Source organism: Miscanthus floridulus, chromosome 4 (assembly GCF_019320115.1).
Source record: "Miscanthus floridulus cultivar M001 chromosome 4, ASM1932011v1, whole genome shotgun sequence".
Taxonomy (NCBI): domain Eukaryota; kingdom Viridiplantae; phylum Streptophyta; class Magnoliopsida; order Poales; family Poaceae; genus Miscanthus; species Miscanthus floridulus.
The window spans coordinates 57,427,769-57,449,921 of record NC_089583.1 but is presented as its reverse complement, the minus strand read 5'-3'; the positions used below and the strand labels follow the sequence as shown (position 1 = coordinate 57,449,921).

Below are 22,153 nucleotides of genomic sequence, written 5' to 3'. Positions count from 1 at the left end.
ACATGACGCGCTACCGGGGGGCTGCTGCGTGGGGAGAGGGCTGCTTCAGACGAGCTAGGAGAGGAGTGAACAGGAGCGGCCGGAGGAGCTGCTTCTGCCAACAGCTAGGGCTGTTGTGGGGCTGGGAGAGAAGATGAGCAAGAGATGCTCAGGCTACAGGATAATACGGCTCTGATACCAGTTGTTAGTCGCTGAATTCTCACTCTTGGTAGTAGGAGAATTCTTACTTTCACCGAGAGAGGATGACACTAGGAGTTGGGGCAATTTTCTTGTCTATTTCTCACACAAGCTCACACAAATGCCATACCAACCTGAGGGGTTGGGGTTACATATTTATAGGCTGCTAGCCAGCCAAGCATATGCCAAGATGCTAGTCTAAGATGCTAATATGCTGTCCTAGCTAAGATGCTGTCCTCTAGTCTAAGATGCTGTCCTCTAAGATGCTATCCTCTAGTCTAAGATGCTGTCCTAAAAACAGAAAAACAGCCACAAGGACCATGACCATATGAGCATCATAGCCCCACAAAGACCAGCCACACATGAGACTTATCCATCACAAAAGGTCTGCTTTCCACCCTGGAAGCTGATCAGCCAGCTGATCAATGATGGGTTGGAATTGTGCTTTCGTGAGCTTTTTCAAGGAAAGAGGCAAACCAAGATACCGGCATGGGAATTCTGAAACTTCACATGGCAAGTTATCATGTATTACTTGAATATCCTCTTCCTGGCACCGTATAGGGAACGCACTGCTTTTGAATAACTTTTGTCTTGAGACCGGATGCCTCCCCAAAAAGACTCAGAATATCCATGGTTATGCTAATGTCATTCGCCACCGGGCAGAGAAAGAGCACTACATCGTTGGCATAAAGAGAAATTCTGTGTTGGAGAGCTCTAGATGACAGTGGCTGTAGCAAACCACTAGTAGCTGCCATAGACACCATTAGGCTAAGCACATCCATCACAAGAATAAAAGGCATCGGAGACAAAGGGTCTCCCTGCCGTAATCCACGCCGGTGCAAGATAATCTCACCAGGGATCCCATTGCCTAACACCCGAGTTGATGAAGAGCCCAATAATCCACTGATGATGTCACGCCAAATTTGCCCAAAATCCAATTGTTTCAATACCTCAAGAAGAAAAGGCCAAGATACTGAACCGAATGCCTTGGAGATATCCAACAACAACAACAACAATAACAAAGCCTTTAAGTCCCAAATAACTTGGGGTAGGCTAGAGTTGAAACCTAGCAGAAGCAATCAAGGTTTAGACACGTGAATAGTTGTCTTCCAAGCACTCCTATCTAAGGCTAAGTCTTTGGGTATATTCCATCCTTTCAAGTCTCCTTTTATTGCCTCTACCCTAAGTCAACTTCGGTCTTCCTCTGTCTCTCTTCACGTTACTATCCTGGCTTAGGATTCCACTACGCACCGGTGCCTCTGGAGGTCTTCGTTGGACATGTCCAAACCATCTCAACCGGTGTTGGACAAGCTTTTCTTCAATTGGTGCTACCCCTAATCTATCATGTATATCATCATTCCGAACTCGATCCCTTCTTGTATGACCGTAAATCCAACGCAATATACGCATTTCCGCGACACTTATCTGTCGAACATGTTGTCTCTTCGTAGGTCCAACATTCTACACCATACAACATAGCAGGTCTAATCACCGTCCTATAAAACTTGCCTTTTAGCTTCTGTGGTACCCTTTTGTCACATAGGACACCAGATGCTTGGCGCCACTTCATCCACCCTGCTTTGATTCTATGGCTAACATCTTCATCAATATCCCCGTCTCTCTGTAGCACTGATTCTAAATATCGAAAGGTATCCTTCCTAGACACTACTTACCTTCCAAACTAATATCTTCCTCCTCCCAAGTAGTAGTGCCGAAGTCACATCTCATATACTCAATTTTAGTTCTACTGAGTTTAAAACCTTTGGACTCCAAAGTCTCCCGCCATAACTCCAGTTTCTGATTCACTCCTGTCCGGCTTTCATCAACTAGCACTACATCGTCCGCGAAAAGCATACACCAAGGGATGTCCCCTTGTATGTCCCTTGTAACCTCATCCTTCACTAAGGCAAACAAATAAGGACTTAAAGCTGATCCCTGATGTAGTCCTATCCTAATCGGAAAGTCATCCGTGTCTCCATCACTTGTTCAAACTCTAGTCACAACTATTGTTGTACATGTCCTTAATGAGCCCGACGTCCTTCGTTGGGACTTTATGTTTGCACAAAGCCCACCACTTAACATTCCTTGGTATTATATTATAAGCCTTCTCCAAGTCAATAAAAACCATGTGTAGGTCCTTCTTCTTCTCTCTATACCGCTCCATCACTTGTCTTATTAAGAAAATGGCTTCCATGGTTGACCTTTCGGGCATGAAACCAAATTGGTTCATAAAGACCTGCGTTATTGCTCTGAAGCGATGCTCGATAACTCTCTCCCATAGCTTCATAGTATAACTCATCAACTTAATTTCCTGGTAATTAGTACAACTTTGAATATCCCTTTTATTCTTATAGATCGGTACCAATATACTTCTCCACTCATCAGGCATCTTGTTCGATCGAAAAATATGGTTGAACAGCTTGGTTATCCAACTTGAGGAGAAAACGTGGATGCTTTTGTTGGTGTAGAAATCTTGTGTTTGTTGCACAAGCATAAAATTGTCTTGTATGAATCTCCCCTGATGAATGCACTTTGATTAGGAGAGACCATTTGCTGCAGTCTTCCAGCCAACCTATTGGCCAATAGTCTAGTCACGAGCTTGGCAAAACTATGGACAAGGCTTATGGGCCGAAAATCCTTGGCACACTTAGCTCCAGCTATTTTGGGCAGCAAGGTAATGAAGGCCGAGTTGAGGGTCTCAAAGTTTCTGAATTTACGACTCCATGTAGGAACTCTGGTTAGCCTAGAGGCGGGGTTGAATAGGCCTATTAAAACAAACACTCAAACTTTCATTAAATTCAACCTGTGGCACTGCCGCTCTGACCTCGCGGCACTGCCGGACAGCGGCACTGTCGGGACAGAACAACGGCACTGCCGCACCTGCAGACAACTTCGAGTCACAGTTCAAAATTAGCGAATGTAAACTTGAATCGAAGAAATTTTTTAGCTTCCTGCAGGTATGAGATTCACAGATTGAGAGCTAGAAGTGGTAGGAATACAACACACAAATAGATCGACCACAAACTATAGAAATCACCTCAACAATAATATGAAATGCAAATGATATACAAAGCACAAGGTGACACGATGATTTAACTAGTGGTTCAGCTCGCCACCAAGACTTGCCTACGTCCACGTTATTGAGGTTAGCCACTAAGGCTTAGGGCTTTGCAAACCTTCCTTGTTCTTAAGTCAAGAGACTTAACTCTTGAGATGGGGGGTGAGTTTACTAGCTTTAAGAGGTGGTTACAAACCTCCCGGGGCTACCACAGAAGTTGGTAAGCTCCACGGGCGACGCTCCAGCCGGCTAGGAGCAAAGCTCCAAGAGTAATAAACACAACCGCCGGCCAAAACGTAAACCAAGTGCTCTTTTGAGTTGGGAAATCAAAGGATCTGCTCTCTAATTGAGTTTGGGACCTTTTTCTCTCAAGGATTGATAGGAAAATCAAGGGAAAATACTTGGGAGCTCAAGGTCACCAATGGAGGAGAGAGAGAAGGGCATTCTTCTGTTCTTAGGACGAGCTAAATGAGTGTGAGAGAAGAGAGACGTTGGGGAGGAAGGGGAAAGGTAGAAGTATACCCTAGACCCAACGGTCACTTAAGTTGCGGCACTGCCGCGGCTCAAGTGCGGCAGTGCCGCACTACGGCAGTGCCTTTCTTCCAGGTGCGGCACTGCCGCACTAGGCAAGACAGCAAGGGTAAGAGTGAAGCGTTGGCTATCTTGGCTGAGTAACTGAGGATGTATGTGTAAGATTGAGCACCTGGTAGCACATGTTAGCTTAATAATTGTGTCTCCGTTTATAGTATGGCTTTTTCTTATACTCAAATTCAAAATATAAAAGAATTTAAATCTCCTTTGAGTTTGAAGCCATCAACATTTGTAATTTGGGGCTCCTCTGTTTTGTGTAACATCCTCAAACATAGATTCCTTTCTTGTCATCTCGATAAATCTCATTAGTTCTCTAATTTCGTGGTCATTATCAACAAAACTCACAATTAGGGCTTGAGTGCAGTTTTAATCTTTTCCTTTTTGGTGATTGATGACAACCCAATTAGAGTTTACAAAAGATATAAAATGAGTACTGAGATTTTCGAGCCATGAGTGTAGAGCATCCCTCTAAATGTGTGAATAGAGAATTGAATTCTCAAATTGGCATGTGAAGCCAAGATTCACATTTTAGTGAATGTGATGGGGCTCCCCTTACATCCATGCTCCTGTGGGGTGCTGCATACTGTGTCAGGTATGTAGACGTGATGCGAATGACAGTTCATGCACAACAAGTTCTCCTGTAACAGCTGGGTGTGGCACTGTCGCTCCTGGGTGCGGCACTGCTGCACTTGCTGTAACAGCACAGATAAGAACAGGCACCACACAACATATAACACATATAAAGATATACATTCTAGCACAATTTTATCACCAGTTATAGCACATTTATTTATGTCCATATCCCACACATATAAAGTACTTAGGTAGCATTTTTACATAAAGAGTTTTGAATTATTTCTTAAACTCTCAACCTAACAAAGTCTACTCTAAACGGATAAGAATATGAAGCTCCAGCTGTAGCAACCTCCTCTCTATGGCGTCGAAAAAGTTGTTGACCCCTCTCTAATTTCTCCCCCTTTAGCATAAATCACTAAAAAGAGAAGAAAAGAAGAAAGATCAACACTTCTCATCTTCTTGGATGGTGTCTCAATCGACATCATCCCCACCAGCAGCTCCACTAGCACCTGCAACATCCTCCTCACCATCATCACCATCATCGTCATCGGAGGAGGAAGAGGACACCACCGCCCTCCCTTGGCGATGGGTGGTAGAAGTGTGACGCTCACGCCTGGTGCTTCTCCTCATGGACTGCAAGGTGAAGGTCAACCTCGTCTGAGGGTCAAGCTCTGGCGGCTCCTGCTCCTTACGAGCCTCTGAATATGTATCGGAGAGGCTGGGGGGTTGTCAAACCTCAGCGGTGACTGTACTGGAGAAAGAGGTGGCAGCCCTGCATGTTCTCTAGCCTCTCGGTTGGCTTCATGGTTTTTCAACCGGTCCTCATATGCAGTTCTCGCTGCATAGGTGCAAGTGGTGAAAATGGCCTTAATCCATCTCTCAAACTTCTCCATCTTCTTTTCCTTGCAGGGCCTAGAGCGAGAGGACTCAGGTATGTCCTCAACTGATGGAGAGCGTCTCACTGCCCGGCTAGCACCTGAGGCTTGGGTCTTCTCAATCTTGTAAACGGTGTGGAGATCATCTTTATTAAACCTGTAACCGGTGACCCTCTCAATCATGAACATGAGATATGGGGCATAGGGCATCTCCTTTCTCCCATCCTCCATGACATTCTTCAGCTCACACCACATGAAGTGAGGGACATTGAACCTGTCACCTTTAGGAGCAAATTTAGCAAGCACATTTCTCACATAGCCATTAAGATCTGAAACTACTCCATCCTTGGGATTTATTGTGTGCCTGATCAGATTGTTCAGAATGTGATAGTAGCTCTTTGAGCCACTGACCTTATCATCTGCACTTCTCAGCTCTAGCCTCATCATGAATATAAGTGAAGACCCGCTCCTCTCCAAAACCAAGGATCCGGCTGAAAGTCACAAAGTCAATCCTATAATGCCATCCCTCAGTCATCCAGTGAATCTCATAAGTGTAGATGTCATAGAAGAAGGTGGCATGAAACTGGGCTAGCACTTCATTCCAGTAATACCTGAAACTCATGATGTCAGTGAGGCCAAAAAGCTCACAAGCCTTGATCACTTTGTTAAACTCAGGCTCATTCTTCCCCTTCATCTCCTCCCAGCAACGTACTGCATCTTGATAATCTTGGACTTCTTGAGTTCAAGATCACTGAGGCACAAAAGTTGGAATGAAACTCATTCCAAAATCTGTAGTCTACCCTCAAATCCTTTGGTTGCTCATAAGGTTTGTTCTCACGTGCTTCTTTCACCATCTTTAGCTTTTCCGCATAGTTGAGCACGGGATGAGCACGTGTGTCAACGGAATGCCTCATGATCACTTCCTCAGAATACTCTCTAATGGTAGGAGTAATCGGAATCCGAATACGTGTCAACGGGCTACACAATTTTGCTTCTTAGAACTTCCAAGACACTAGGGACTGTCCAATGAATTGATATGTCCCCGAGGTGCTTTTTCGATCTACTTTGCAACCGACGTAATCGGAATCCGAATACCAAGTAGATCAAACTTGGAGCCCTTATGATACCACAAGCCAAGGTTAAGAGTATGTACTAAATATCTCAAGATTCTCTTAATGGCCACTAAGTGACACTCTTTCGGGTTAGCTTGAAATCTAGCACACATCCACACACTAAGTATAATATCGGGCTTAGATGCGCACAAATATAGTAGAGAGCCGATCATGAAGCGATATATCTTAGTATCCACGACTTTTCTTTCATCATTGAGATCTAGATGTCCATTGGTTGGTTTGGGAGTTTTGATAGGCTTGGCATTCACCATGTCAAACTTATTGAGCATATCATGGGTGTACTTTGTTTGGTTAATGAAAGTTCCATCCTTCACTTGATTGATTTCAAATCCGAGAAAGAATTTTAATTCACCCATCATGGACATCTCAAATCTCTTGGTCATGATCCTACTAAATTCTTCACAAAAATAATGACTAGTACTATCAAATATTTTGTCATCGATATATATTTGACACACAAATATATCTTTGTCGACTTTGTGAGTGAAAATGGTAGGATCGGCTTTGCCTATTTCAAAGCCTTGTTTAAGCAAGAATTCCTTAAGGCATTCATATCATGCTTTTGGTGCTTGTTTAAGTTCATAAAGCGTCTTTTGGAGTTTGTAGACATGGTTGGGAAACTTATGACCTTCAAAGTCCGGTGGTTGCTTAACATAGACAAGTTTGTGAATAGGGCCGTTGAGAAATGCACTCTTCACATCCATTTGATATAGCTTGAAGTTGTGATGAGCGGCATAGGCTAGAAGCATTTGGATTGCTTCAAAGCCTTACCACCATATGTTTCTTCAAAGTCCAAGCCTTCTACTTGAGTGAAACCTTGAGTAACCAATCTTGCTTTGTTCCTTCTCACCACTCCATTCTTATCTTGCTTGTTGCAGAAGATCTACTTGGTGCCAATGACATTAGTATTGGCTTGTTCCACCAAGGTCCACACTTGATTTCTTTTGAAGTTGTTGAGCTATTCTTACATGGCAATCACCCAATCCAGGTCTCCAAGTGCTTGTTCTATTTTAAGAGGTTCTAAAGAGGAAATAAACGAGTAATATTGACAAAAAATTGTTAAATGTGAACGAGTTGTTACTCTCTTTCGAAGACTCACAAGGATGTTGTCAACAGGATGATCCCGTTGTATTATTTGCCTTAGCCTTGGATGCTCAAAGGCGTCTTGTTCATCTTTTGGACCTTCATTTTCTTGCTCAAATATGGGTTGTAGGTCTTTTCCACGAGTTGGAGTTGAATCAGTTGCTGCTAACTTGTAGGTTCGGCACTGTCGCTCTCAAGTGTGGCACTGCCGTGTGCAGGTGTTGCAACATGTGTCTGCTGCTGTTTAGCATCAGGTACGTCAGCGGAAATAGGTGTAGCAGCAACTTGAGGAACCTCCACTTCAATGACTTCATCTTCTTGTGGTCTAATATCATCAATGGCCAATTGCTTGATTGCTTCACATGGTGGATCCTCTTTTTCTACAACACTTGAATCAACTTGCTCCACTTGAGAGTCATTAGATTCATCAAATGTCACGTTTACCGCAATCTCAACTCTCCTGCAGGTTTTGTTGTAGACACGGTAGCCATGCTCATTTGATTCAGAACAAGAACACCTTAATCAACTTTAGGTGCAAACTTAGAGGTTTTGGGTTTTTTTGTTAAGTATGAAACACTTGTAACCAAACACTCTAAAGTAAGACACTTTAGGCTTGTTACCGGTTAGAAGCTCATATGAAGTTTTCTTCAACTTCTTGTGTAGGTAGAGGCGGTTGATGGCATGGCAAGCAGTGTTGCCGTCCTCGCACCAAACGATGTCCGACGTCTTGTACTCATCTAGCATTGTCCTTGCCATGTCAATGAGTATACGATTCTTCCTCTCTATTATATCATTTTGTTGAGGGGTGTATAGAGTTGAAAACTCATGCTTCATGCCCTCTTCATTAAGAAATTTCTCAACTAGAGTATTCTTAAATTCGGTCCCTATTGTCGCTTCTCACTTTGTTCATGGGAAGACCGAACTCCTTTTGAGCTCTTTTAATAAATATCTACACCTTCTCTCGATCTTGGCACTTGTCATGCAAGAAAAATACCCAAGTGAAATGGGAATAGTCATCAACAATAACACGATCATATTTGTTACCCCCGATACTTAGGTAGGCGACCGGTCCAAAGAGATCCATATGTATTAGCTCCAATGGTTGCATGGTGGTCATGATGCTCTTTGGTGCGTGAGGTACGTCAACTTGCTTTCCGGCTTGACAAGCGCTACAAATCTTATATTTTCCAAAGTGAACATTTGTTAGTCTAACGGGTGTGTTCATCTTTTATAAGTTTGGCCAAGTTTCTCATCTCAACATGAGTTAGTCGACGATGTCAAAGCCAACCCATGCTAGATTTTGCCACTAAACAAGTCTAAAACTTAGCTTTACTTTTGTTGAAATCAACTAAGTAAAGCTTGTTCTTTAATCAACCCATAAAGACAATAGAGGAATCCTCTCTTCTAAATACTTTCACACCCTTATCCTGTAAAGAGACAATTGTAGCCTATCTCACACAATTGAGAAATGGACAACAAGTTGTAACTTAACGAATCAACATGTAATACATTTGTAATTGAATACTCAAGGGTTATAGTAACTTTACTGAGACTAATCACATCTCTCTTTGAATTGTCTGTCTCTAAAGACAATATTTTCATTTGAATGCGTCATCGGGGAATATGATGAGAACATACTCCTTTATCCGGTCATGTGATTTGTACATCGGCTATCAAGCACTTAACTTGATTCACCGGAGGAGTATGCCTACAAAACAAGTTTAGTTGCTAGATTTAGGTCCTCAATTTGACTTGGGGCCTTTCATGTTAGCCACAAGAAACTTAGGAACCCAAATAGAAGTATGTTGATTTCCTTTTCAACATATTTGGCAACCACTTTTTTACTGTTGTTGCTCTTTAAAACAAAGCATGATGTCAAGCTTTGTTGATGTGCATAAATCTTTGGTTGATAGGCATACTTGTTCTTGTTGCCCCACATTAAATCTTAGTTTGATCAGGAATAGAATTGACAGCCTTCCCAATTTTGTCGGGTGCGGCACTGTCGCTCAGGGACACTGCACTGCTACGGTCTGAGCTGGCTCATCTGTACCAATTTTGCCCTTCCTCTCAAATTGCACACACTCATAGCCATTCACTATCCTTCTTCCATGTCTTGACTCCTTTTGTGTGTCCAAGCCCATGCTTAATTGAGGGATGCCTTCCTTATTTGAATTGTGGTCTTGACTCTTTTTGATTTATCATTCTTTTTGTCATTAGATTGGGTCTCACCCATCCACCCTTTTCCAATAATTTCATTGAGTCCAGCAATCTTCTTTGTCATAGCCTCCATGTTTGTAAGGTTAGTGGAATAAGTATTTAAATTAAGATTAAAACATTTTTCACAACCTTGACTAGTGGAAGGAATAGAGGTTTCATCTCTCTTTGGGAGATGTGAGTTGCCATCCCAAAGAATGCCATATTGCATCTCAAGTTCTTTGTGCTTCTCATCCAAGTCACAATACCTTTTTTTGAGAGCATTATTTGATTTATTTGTAATAGTATGGTCCTCTTGATCTTTGGTCAAAGCCTTGCGCAAGGATTCCACCTTACTTCTCTCTAATGCAAGAGCTTCTTTGCTAGTAATGTAGAGATCCTCTTGTTGGATAAGAGTATTCTCTAGATTCTAACTCGGCTTGGACACTCTAAATCCTCCATTAGGTTAGTGATGAATAATTAAGTCTTTCTTCCAAATTTTTAGTTATAATGTTTATTTCTTCGTCACTAGATTCATCATCATTAAAGCTATCACTAATATCACTACTAGAGATATCACTAGGAGGTGGAGATTTGGCCTTCGATTTATATTTTACCTTCTCACGCTTTGCCATGAGACAAATGTGAGGGGAGTAGTAGTCATCGTTGGACATGTTGAAGAGCCTTGGTGTAGGGGATGACTTGTGAATAGCAATGGTTGCAACTTTCTCATCTTCTTCACTTGTGTTCTCTCTAGTTGAGTCCTATTCATGCCCAATATGAGTCTCTCCCATGTATTTCCTGCTCTTTTACGGTCGGCCTTCTCCTCTTTCTTGTCTTTCTTGTATTTGGTGTCCTTGATCTCATATGGACCCTTGGCAATAAAGTGATCGGTGCTACAACAATTGTAGCATGTCCTTTTTTTCTTGTTTGGAAAGTTTCTCTTCAGTGCATTGTAGCCTTACTTCTTTAGTCTCTTGTGAAACCTCTTCATAAAGAGAGCAACATCATCAACCTTATCATATTGATCATCATTTTCACATTCGATTTAAGATGATGTGGTTTCTACTCTTTCTTGGACTTGCTTTATTGCTTTGGTCTTGCTAGTTGAAGCTTGCTTGTTGATCTTAGACTTGCTTACTTGATTTGTTGGCCTTGAGAGCTACATCCTTGATCTTGATGCCTTTTATCTTTGCTTGTAATTCACCAAACTTCTTCCTCTCATTTGCTTCTTCTCTTTGCATGTCAAAGGTCAAGATCCTCCCAAGTACATCATTTGGTATGAAATACTCAAACTTTTTTTTCTCTCTAATTAGAGTTACTACGGTCTCATTTCTAAGTGAATAAGCCTCTAACATAATCTTGACAACTTTGTAATCATCTAGCTCATCACAACCATAGTCTTTAATCTTGCCCACCATTGTCATCAACCTATCAAACATCTCTTATGGTCTCTCTCCATCCAAGATTACAAATCGGTTGAGTTTTGACATCAACAAATCAATTTTTGCCTCTCACTTTGTCAACCCCTTCATGTGCTAGGTGCAAAGTGTCCCATATTTGCTTGGCAACATCTGATGGATAAGTCTCATGTGTGGCTGGTCTTTGTGGGGCTATGATGCTCACATGGTTATGGTCCTTGTGGCTGTTTTTCTGTTTTTAGGACAGCATCTTAGACTAGAGGACAGCATCTTAGCTAGGACGGAGGACAGCATCTTAGCTAGGACAGCATATTAGCATCTTAGACTAGCATCTTGGCATATGCTTGGTTGGCTAGCAGCCTATAAATATGTAACCCCAACCCCTCAGGTTGGTATGGCATTTGTGTGAGCTTGTGTGAGAAATATACAAGAAAATTGCCCCAACTCCTAGTGTCATCCTTTCTCGATGAGAGTAAGAATTCTCCTACTACCAAGAGTGAGAATTCAGCGACTAACAACTGGTATCTGAGCCGTATTATCCTGTAGCCTGAGCATCTCTTGCTCATCTTCTCTCCCAGCCCCACAACAGCCCCAGCTGTTGGCAGAAGCAGCTCCTCCGGCCGCTCCTGTTCACTCCTCTCCTAGCTCGTCTGAAGCAGCCCTCTCCCCACGCAGCAGCCCCCCGGTAGCGTGTCATGTCCGCAGGGCAGTCTCAGTGCTCGGTCGCCTCGAGCACGCGGCGTCGGCAGGAGGCCGAACTTGCCGCGGCAGAGGAACGCGAGCGAGCGGCGGCAGAGACCGCTGCGGTGGCGGCAAGGGCGTCGAGGCTGGCAGCGGCGGAGCTGGCAGCAGCCAGAGCGGAGGCGGAGGCAGCGCGGCGGCGGAGGCAGCGGCGGCGGCAAATGCAGCGCGTGCGGCGGCAGCGGAGGTCGAGGCTCTGCGCGGCAGCATCGGCAGCTCCATTTCCGCTGACGACACCGCCGACGCGGACCTCGAGCTGCTAGGGAGGGAGGCAGCGCGAGCGCGGGCGGCGCAGTGGGCAGCCGCGCACGTCCACGAGCGTGGCGGTAGCCCAGACAGGCGCGGACGCGTCGGCGGCGCTCCTGGAGGAGGCGCGCACGGCCGTGTCGCTCCTGGGGCAGCCGCGCACGCCCACGAACGCGGCGGTAGCCCAGACAGGCGCGGACGCGCCGGTGGCGCTCGTAGAGGTGGCGCGCACGGCGGTGGCGCTCCTGGAGGAGGCGCGCACGGCAACGGTGGCGGACGGGTCGATGGAGAGCGCGGCTTTCACAGGCAGCGTGGCTCTCTCTCCCCGGATCGGTACCGACGGGTCGATGGAGAGCGCGGCCTTTACAGGCAGCGTGGCTCTTTCTCCCCGGATCGGTACCGTGGTTACCACGGGCTCCAGGCTGTTGTCAGGGACGTGGGTCCCAGCGGTGGGTGGCCTACCCTCACCAAGACCAACTACGTCGAGTGGGCTGCGGTGATGAGGGTAAAGCTCCAGGTGCGGCACATGTGGGAGGCAGTCCGGTATGGCGAAGTTGACTACGACCTAGATCGACGGGCGCTGGATGCTCTCATCGCTGCAGTCCCGCCCGAGATGTAGTTCTCGCTTACCAGCAAGCGAACTGCCAAGGAGGCTTGGGACGCCATCGCTGCGGCACGCATCGGCAGCGACCGCGCCCGCAAGTCCACACTGCAGGCACTTCGCAAAGAGTGGGAGAACCTGGCCTTCAAGCCAGGTGAGGACGTTGATGACTTTGCTCTCCGTCTCAACACTCTGTTGCAGAAGATGGTGCAGTTCGGCGACGACACTTACGGCGAGGAGAGAGCTGTCGAAAAGCTCTTCCGCTGCGTCCCCGAGAAGTACAAGCAGATGGCTCGCTCGATCGAGTCTCTGCTGGATCTCTCCACGATGTCGATCGAGGAGGCGATAGGTCGCCTCAAGGTCGTCGACAGCGATGAGCCACAGTCCCTCTCGGGGCCCATCACCACTGGCGGGAAGTTCCTACTCACTCGGGAGCAGTGGCTTGCCAGCCAAGGTGACCGGAGGAAGGGGGAGCCTTCTTCCGCGACAGGCGGCCGCAAGCGTGGCAAGCCACGCAAGGCGCGCAGAGACGCCCAGGCCGGGGCGCGAGGACGTGCCGAGGGTGATGCCCGCGGAGGCGCCCAGGGCGGCGCCGCCGGCAGGCACAAGCCGGCACGAGAGGACGCCTTGCCGCAACTGCGGCCAGCTTGGCCATTGGGCCAAGGACTGTCGACAGCCACGACGCGGCCAGGCCCACGTCGCACAGGCGGAGGAGGAGCCGGCTCTGTTCATGGCACATGCCAGCATCGAGCTACCTCCAGCGGCACCGGCCGCAGCGGCTCTCCTCCACCTTGACGAGCCAAAAGCACACGCCCTCCTCGGCGACAGCTCCGGCAACGACAAGACTGACGGGTGGTGCCTCGACACCGGCGCCACCCATCACATGACTGGTCGACGGGAGTTCTTCACCGAGCTTGACTTTAGCGTCCGAGGCTCCGTCAAGTTTGGGGATGCCTCCGGCGTGGAGATCATGGGCGTCGGCTCCATCATCTTCACCGCCGTGTCTGGTGAGCACAGGCTGCTCACCGGAGTCTACTACATCCCCGCGTTGAGGAACTCCATCATCAGCTTGGGACAGCTGGATGAGAACGGTTCGCGCGTGGTGGTTGAGGACGGAGTCATGAGGATTTGGGATCGTCGTCGTCGCCTTCTTGCCAAGGTATCTAGAAGCGCAAATCGACTCTACGTCCTTAACGTGCAGGTGGCACAACCCCTCTGTCTCGCTGCTCGTCGGGACGACGAGGCGTGGCAGTGGCACGAGCGTTTCAGGCACCTTCACTTTGAGGCCCTGAAGCAGCTCAGTGCCACGGAGATGGTGCGAGGCCTGCCGTGCCTCGACCATGTGGAGCAGCTCTGCGACGTCTGCGTGTTGACGAAGCAGAGGCGACTCCCTTTTCCCCAGTGGGCGAGCTTTCGAGCCAAGGAGAGGCTCGAGCTCGTGCACGGGGACTTGTGTGGCCCGGTGACACCGGCCACACCGGGAGGACGACGCTACTTCCTGCTGCTCGTCGACGACCTCTCCCGCTACATGTGGGTGATGGTCCTCGGCAGCAAGGGAGAGGTTGTGGACGCCATCAGACGCGCGCAGGCTGCTGCGGAGGCGGAGTGCGGCCGCAAGCTGCGCGTGCTGCGCACCGACAACGGCGGCGAATTCACGGCGTCTGAATTCGCGTCGTACTGCGCTGACGAGGGCATTCAGCGCCACTACTCCGCGCCGTACAGCCCACAGCAGAACGGCGTCGTCGAGCGGCGCAACCAGACGGTTGTGGGGATGGCTCGGGCCCTCCTCAAGAAGAGGGGGATGCCGGCTGTCTTCTGGGGCGAGGCGGTGGTGACGGCCGTACTACATCCTCAACCGCTCGCCTACCAAGGCGCTCGACGGCAGGACGCCAGTACGAGGCTTGGCATGGGCGCAAGCCGGCGGTCTCCCACTTGCGGGTCTTCGGCTGCCTCGCGTTCGCCAAGGAGCTTGGCCACATCAGCAAGCTCGACGACAGGAGCACTCCGGGAGTGTTCATCGGCTACGCGGAGGGCTCAAAGGCCTACCGCATCCTCGACCCGAAGACACAGCATGTGCGCACGGCGCGCGACGTTGTGTTCGACGAAAGGCGAGGATGGGCGTGGGACAAGGCAGTGGACGACGGCTCGGCTCCGACGTACGACGACTTCATTGTCGAGTACGTCCACTTCGAGGGAGCTGGGGGAGTAGGTAGTTCTTCTTCGGCGAGCGCGTCTACCCCAGTCTTCGAGCCTCCACCGACCCCGGCACCTGCTACTCCGACAGCACCACGCTCTCCAGCCAGGACCTCGGCTGCGATGAGCTCTTCGCCGGCTCCACCACAGCCGGCAACGCCACGCACTCCAGCACCGTCAGGCACCACTACGGGCACGTCTACTCCACCACCAGCTCGTGTCGAGCACGGCCCGGTTGAGCTCGCTACTCCGCTCTCTCACGACGAGGAGCGCGTCGACGCGTACCACGACGGCGAGCCGTTGCGGTACCGTACGGTGGAGAACCTTCTCGGCGACCAGCCGGTGCCGGGACCGGTGCCTCATGACCTGGAGGCGCAGTTGCACCTTGCGTGTGACGACGGCGAGCCTCGGTCGTTTGCAGAGGCCGAGAGACACGCGGCATGGCGCGCCGCGATGCAGTTGGAGATGGATGCGGTTGAGAAGAACCGCATCTGGAAGCTTGCTGACCTTCCACGTGGTCACCGCGCGATCACCCTTAAGTGGGTGTACAAGTTGAAGAGGGATGAAGCCGGCGCCATCGTCAAGCACAAGGCTCGCTTGGTGGCACGAGGTTTCGTGCAGCAGGAGGGGGTCGACTTCGACGACGCCTTTGCTCCCGTGGCACGGATGGAGTCCGTGCGACTCCTCCTTGCGCTAGCTGCCCAGGAGGGTTGGCGTGTTCATCACATGAACGTCAAGTCGGCGTTCCTTAACGGCGACTTGAAGGAGGAGGTCTACGTGCACCAGCCGCCGGGATTTGCGATCCCCGGCAAGGAGGGCAAGGTGCTCCGCCTGCGCAAGGCCCTCTATGGCTTGCGGCAGGCACTGAGGGCGTGGAATGCCAAGCTGGATTTCACGCTAAAGGGGATGGGCTTCGAGCAAAGCCCGCACGAGGCGGCCATCTACCGACGGGGCAATGGAGGTAATGCCCTGCTGGTGGGTGTCTACGTCGACGACTTGGTGATCACCGGCAGCAAGGATGCGGAGGTGGCGGCATTGAAGGAAGAGATGAAGGCCACCTTCCAGATGAGTGACCTGGGGCCTCTCTCCTTCTACCTGGGAATCGAGGTACACCAGGATGACTCTGGGATCACGCTTCGACAGACCGCCTACGCCAAGCGCGTCGTTGAGCTAGCTGGGCTCACCGACTGCAACCCAGCTCTCACTCCGATGGAGGAGAGGCTGAAGCTGAGCCGCGACAGCACGACGGAGGAGGTGGACGCTACGCAGTACCGGCGTCTTGTGGGGAGCCTTCGCTACCTCGCCCACACACGGCCGGACTTGGCATTCTCCGTCGGCTACGTTAGTCGGTTCATGCAGCGACCGACGACGGAGCACCAGCAGGCTGTGAAGAGGATCATCCGCTACGTTGCGGGGACTCTCGACCACGGCCTCTACTACCCGAGGTGCCCTGGGGCGGCACACTTCGTCGGGTACAGCGACAGCGACCACGCCGGTGACATCGACACCAGCAAGAGCACGAGCGGGATCCTCTTCTTCCTCGGCAAGTGCCTCGTTAGCTGGCAGTCGGTCAAGCAGCAGGTGGTGGCCTTGTCCAGCTGCGAGGCCGAGTACATAGCGGCCTCCACCGCTTCGACTCAGGCGCTCTGGCTCGCTCGACTGCTTGGTGATCTCCTCGGCAGAGACACTAGAGCGGTAGAGCTCAGGGTGGACAGCAAGTCCGCTCTGGCCCTCGCAAAGAACCCCGTGTTCCACGAAGGCAGCAAGCACATCCGGGTGAGGTACCACTTCATCCGAGGCTGTTTGGAGGAAGGGAGCATCAAGGCGAGCTACATCAACACCAAGGACCAGCTTGCGGACCTGCTCACCAAGCCCCTTGGGAGGATCAAGTTCCTTGAGCTCTGCTCCAGGACCGGGATGGTTCAACTCTCCCACAAGACGACGCACAAGACTTAGGGGGAGAATGATGGATAAGTCTCATGTGTGGCTGGTCTTTGTGGGGCTATGATGCTCACATGGTCATGGTCCTTGTGGCTGTTTTTCTGTTTTTAGGACAGCATCTTAAACTAGAGGACAGCATCTTAGACTAGAGGACAGCATCTTAGCTAGGACAGCATATTAGCATCTTAGACTAGCATCTTAGACTAGCATCTTGGCATATGCTTGGCTGGCTAGCAGCCTATAAATATGTAACCCCAACCCCTCAGGTTGGTATGGCATTTGTGTGAGCTTGTTTGTGAAATAGACAAGAAAATTGCCTCAACTCCTAGTGTCATCCTCTCTCGATGAGAGCAAGAATTCTCCTACTACCAAGAGTTTGAATTCAGCGACTAACAACATCAACCCCAATCACTCTATTGTACTCATCACCATCCAAAGCACTAAGCAATACACTTGTGGCTTACCCATTGAGGTGAATGATTCTCATCTCCTCTAATGTTGGGTTCTTGGGATCAATTGGTGGCTCAAATCCATTGCAAACAATCTCCCAAATTCCGGGGTGAAGACCTATAAAATAGGCTCTCATCAAGTGCTTCCACTTGGCAAAGTTAGTCCTATTGAAATGAGGTAGCTTGCCTACGGGCACATTGATGAAAGACCTCCGATCATGGTTAATCATAGGTATAGAAGAATATTTAAAGGATACGACGACATATTTGTTGTTGTTGTCTTTGCCCTTTCCTCTCTTCTCCTTCTTGTCCCTCTTCGACACTTGATAGAATTCATCATCTCCATTTTCGGAACTACTTGATATGTCACTTGATGATGCATTTGTTGCCTTCTCTTCTTCTTTCTTCTTCCAAGCTTCTCTCCTTCTCTCGCTTCTCTTATGAGCTTTCTTTCTTCTTTTCTTTGCTTCTTGTCTTCTAACCGCTGCTGCTCCTTCTTCCTCTCTCTTGCTTTTTTTGAGCTTTCTTGCCTCCTTCCTTCTTCTTTCATTGTCATTGAGAGCTCTTTCGGCATCGGTAGCCTCAAGATGTGGTAGCCTGGTGTTGCTTGCTGTTGATGCGCTCAACTCGCTGTTGTCCGTGTCGACATCCATCGGCTTCACGCCACTAGTTCCTCCTGCAGGCTCCATGCCTCACGCGGTGAAGCGCTCACGAGGTAACCGACTCTGATATCACTTGTAGGATCTCTGGTTAGCCTAGAGGGTGGTGAATAGGCCTGTTAAAACACTCAAACTTTCATCAAATTCAACCTGCGGCATTGCCGCTCTGACCTCGCGGCACTGCCGGGATAGAACAGCGGCACTGCCGCACCTGCAGACAACTTCGAGTCACAGTTCAAAATTAGCGAATGTAAACTTGAATCGGAGAAATTTTTTTGCTTCCTGTAGGTATGAGATTCATAGATCAAGAGCTAGAAGTGGTAGAAACACAACACACAAGTACATCGACCACATACCCTAAAAATCACCTCAACAACAATATGAAATGCAAATGATGTACATCAAGCACAAGGTGACACGATGATTTAACCCGTGAGTCAGCTCGCCACCAAGGCTTGCCTACATTCACGTTGTTAAGGTTAGCCACTAAGGCTTAGGACTTTGCAACCCTTCCTCGTTCTTAAGTCAAGAGACTTAACTCTTGAGATGAGCGGTGAGTTTACTAGCTTTAAGAGGTGGTTACAAACCTTCTAGGGCTGGCACACAAGTTGGCAAGCTCCACGGGCAACGCTCTAGCCGGCTAGGAGCAAAGCTCCAAGAGTAATAAACATAACCACTGGCAAGCTCCACGGGCGACACTCTAGCCGGCTAGGAGCAAAGCTCCAAGAGTAATAAACACAGTCGCCAGCTAAAACATGAACCAAGTGCTCTTTTGAGTTGGGAATCAAAGGATCTGCTCTCTAATTGAGTTTGGGACCTTTTTCTCTCAAGGATTGATGGGGAAATCAAGGGAGATTGCTTGGGAGCTCAAGGTCACCAATGGAGGAGAGAGAGAGAAGGGCACTCTTCTGTTCTTGGACGAGCTAAATGAGTGGGAGAGAGAAGAGAGATGTTGCAGAGGAAGGGGAAAGGTATAAGTACCCCTAGCCCCAACGGTCACTTGAGTCATGGCACTGTCGGGCTCAAGTGCGGCAGTGCCTCTCTCCAGGTGCGACACTATCGCACTAGGCAAGACAGCAAGGGTAAGAGTGAAGCGTTGGCTGTCTTGGCTGAGTAATTGAGGATGTATGTGTAAGATTGAGCACTTGGTAGCACCTGTTAGCTTAACCATTGTGTCCCCCTTTATAGTACAACTTTTCTTATACTCAAATTCAAAATATAAAAGAATTTAAATCTCCTTTGAGTTTGAAGCCATCAACATTTATAATTGGGGGCTCCTCCATTTCGTATAACATCCTCAAACATAGATTCCCTGCTTGTCATCTCGATAAATCTGAGTAGTTCTCTAATTGCGTGGTCATTATCGCAAAAATCCACAATTAGAGCTTGATTGCACTTTCACTCCACACAGCTGAGATTGCTTCTATGACTTCTTTTTTAATTATTGGCCAACAAGCCTGATAGAAACGTCCAGTGAAACCATCCGGTCCTGGCGCTTTGTCTGGTGGCAGCATCTTGATCGAATTCCACACTTCTTCCTCAGAAAAAGGAACGTCCAGCTCTGATAGATCATGGCTAGGGACTCCCAAGAGCTTCCAAATTAAATGTCCTTTGCCTTGGTGCATTTTGTCCCAGCAAGGAAAAATAGAATTCATCAATAATTCCAGCTTTCTGCACCTGCTCTGTATAAACTTGGCCGTTGGCAACAATCTGTGCTACAAAATTCTGTTGCTTGCAATATCGTGCCTGGGCATGGAATAGAGCAGTGTTGGCACCCTCATCACTGAGCCAGTTGTGATTCGTGACCAAAGTCTTGCTATAATCCGCAAGAGCGAGGAGAGTGCAAGGGAATGTTTCTTCAGATAGTTCCTCAGCCATGTTTCTCCCGGAGATAATGTACGACTATCTTGGGCGATCTCCAGTTGACGCAGGACTTCCCTTGCAATGCCAAGTTGTGATTTCAGATGTCCTACATTGTTTTGGCTCCAACTTTGTAAGCCTTTGGCTGTTGCTTTCAGCTTGCGAGAGAGAGTTTCAAAAGGACACGGAGCATGTTATCTGCTTCTGCTTCCGCACACCACTTGGCCGATTACCTATTGTTGCCACAAATTACTCTGCTTGAGTTACTGACCGCCTCATTATGGTTGCAATCTATACTGCCTATCTGCTGCCCTCCTTACTCGCTCTTGCACTGGCCTCCATTGCTAGTTCCAACCAACACTGTTACTGAAACAACCAGCGTTCAAACCAGTAAGATCGTGGTTCATCGGTTCATTGGCCTGTCTGGCAATTCAATTGGTTGACCGCTGTTTGTTACTCCTTCTGCCCCCCTTTTCATCATCGGATAAGGATTGGAAAAGTGTCCTTGTTTGATAAGTGTAAAACAACGTGTGGGTCGCTTCGATTCCCTTGTCAGCACGAGTTCCATCATGGTGCTGCATTAATGCATGATTGGTCTGTTGCTTCTCCATCTTGTGCATGAGTAGATGGAAAACGAGTGCCTTCATGAGCGTCACTCTGCCACGGTGCAACTGCATGCACATAACATTCGCCCTCCACACCCTCATCACTTTTATCATCCGTGAGATCACAGTAGATGGAAGACAATGAGGCAGTGGTGGACGGACTGGTCCCCCACGTCAACTGAGCATCGGACTCTGATGGTGAGGAAGACAGAAAAGACACAGAGATTACATGGCCGTTTACAGAGACTTCATGTGATGGATAAGTCTCATGTGTGGCTGGTCTTTGTGGGGCTATAATGCTCACATGGTCATGGTCCTTGTGGCTATTTTTCTGTTTTTAGGACAGCATCTTAGACTAGAGGACAGCATCTTAGAGGACAGCATCTTAGACTAGAGGACAGCATCTTAGCTAGGACAGCATATTAGCATCTTAGACTAGCATCTTGGCATATGCTTGGCTGGCTAGCAGCCTATAAATATGTAACCCCAACCCCTCAGGTTGGTATGGCATTTGTGTGAGCTTGTGTGAGAAATAGACAAGAAAATTGCCTCAACTCCTAGTGTCATCCTCTCTCGATGAGAGTAAGAATTCCCCTACTACCAAGAGGGAGAATTCAACGACTAACAACTGGTATCAGAGCCGTATTATCCTGTAGCCTGAGCATCTCTTGCTCATCTTCTCTCCCATCCCCACAACAGCCCCAGCTGTTGGCAGCAGCAGCTCCTCCGGCCGCTCCTGTTCACTCCTCTCCTAGCTCGTCTGAAGCAGCTCTCTCCCCACGCAGCAGCCCCCCGGTAGCGCGTCATGTCCGCAGGGCAGTCTCAGCGCTCGGTCGCCTCGAGCACGTGGCGTCGGCAGGAGGCCGAACTTGCCGCGGCAGAGGAACGCGAGCGAGCGGCGGCAGAGACCGTTGCGGCGGCGGCAAGGGCGTCGAGGCTGGCAGCGGCGGAGCTGGCAGCAGCCAGAGCGGAGGCGGAGGCAGCAGCGGCGGCGAATGCAGCGCGTGCGGCGGCAGCGGAGGTCGAGGCTCTGCGCGGCAGCATCGGCAGCTCCATTTCCGCTGACGACACCGCCGACGCGGACCTCGAGCTGCTAGGGAGGGAGGCAGCGCGAGCGCAGGCGGCGCAGTGGGCAGCCGCGCACGTCCACGAGCGTGGCGGTAGCCCAGACAGGCGTGGACGCGCCGGCGGCGCTCCTGGAGGAGGCGTGCACGGCGGTGGCGCACCTGGGGCAGCCGCGCACGCCCACGAGCGCGGCGGCAGCCCAGACAGGCGCGGACGCGCCGGTGGCGCTCCTGGAGGAGGCGCGCACGGCAACGGAGGCGGACGGGTCGATGGAGAGCGCGGTCTTCACAGGCAGCGTGGCTCTCTCTCCCCGGATAGGTACCGACGGGTCGATGGAGAGCGCGGCCTTCACAGGCAGCGTGGCTCTCTCTCCCCGGATCGGTACTGTGGTTACCACGGGCTCCAGGCTGTTGTCAGGGACGTCGGTCCCGGCGGTGGGTGGCCTACCCTCACCAAGACCAACTACGTCGAGTGGGCTGCGGTGATGAGGGTAAAGCTCCAGGTGCGGCACATGTGGGAGGCAGTCCGGTATGGCGAAGTTGACTACGACCTAGATCGACGGGCGCTGGATGCTCTCATCGCTGCAGTCCCGCCCGAGATGCAGTTCTCGCTTACCAGCAAGCGAACTGCCAAGGAGGCTTGGGACGCCATCGCTGCGGCACGCATCGGCAGCGACCGCGCCCGCA

General features: G+C 49.5%; 1 protein-coding gene and 1 long non-coding RNA gene across 4 annotated transcripts in view; both read left to right on the top strand.

Moving 5' to 3' along the window:
- LOC136549716 (uncharacterized) overlaps positions 1–22,153 on the top strand; it is a 54,739-nt gene that overhangs the window by 16,512 nt on the left and 16,074 nt on the right. The window lies entirely within an intron of this gene.
- LOC136551520 (uncharacterized) lies at positions 7,746–8,897 on the top strand. The gene is made up of 3 exons (XR_010782594.1): positions 7,746–7,858; positions 7,960–8,025; positions 8,157–8,897. It is a non-coding gene; the product is annotated as an uncharacterized lncRNA (long non-coding RNA).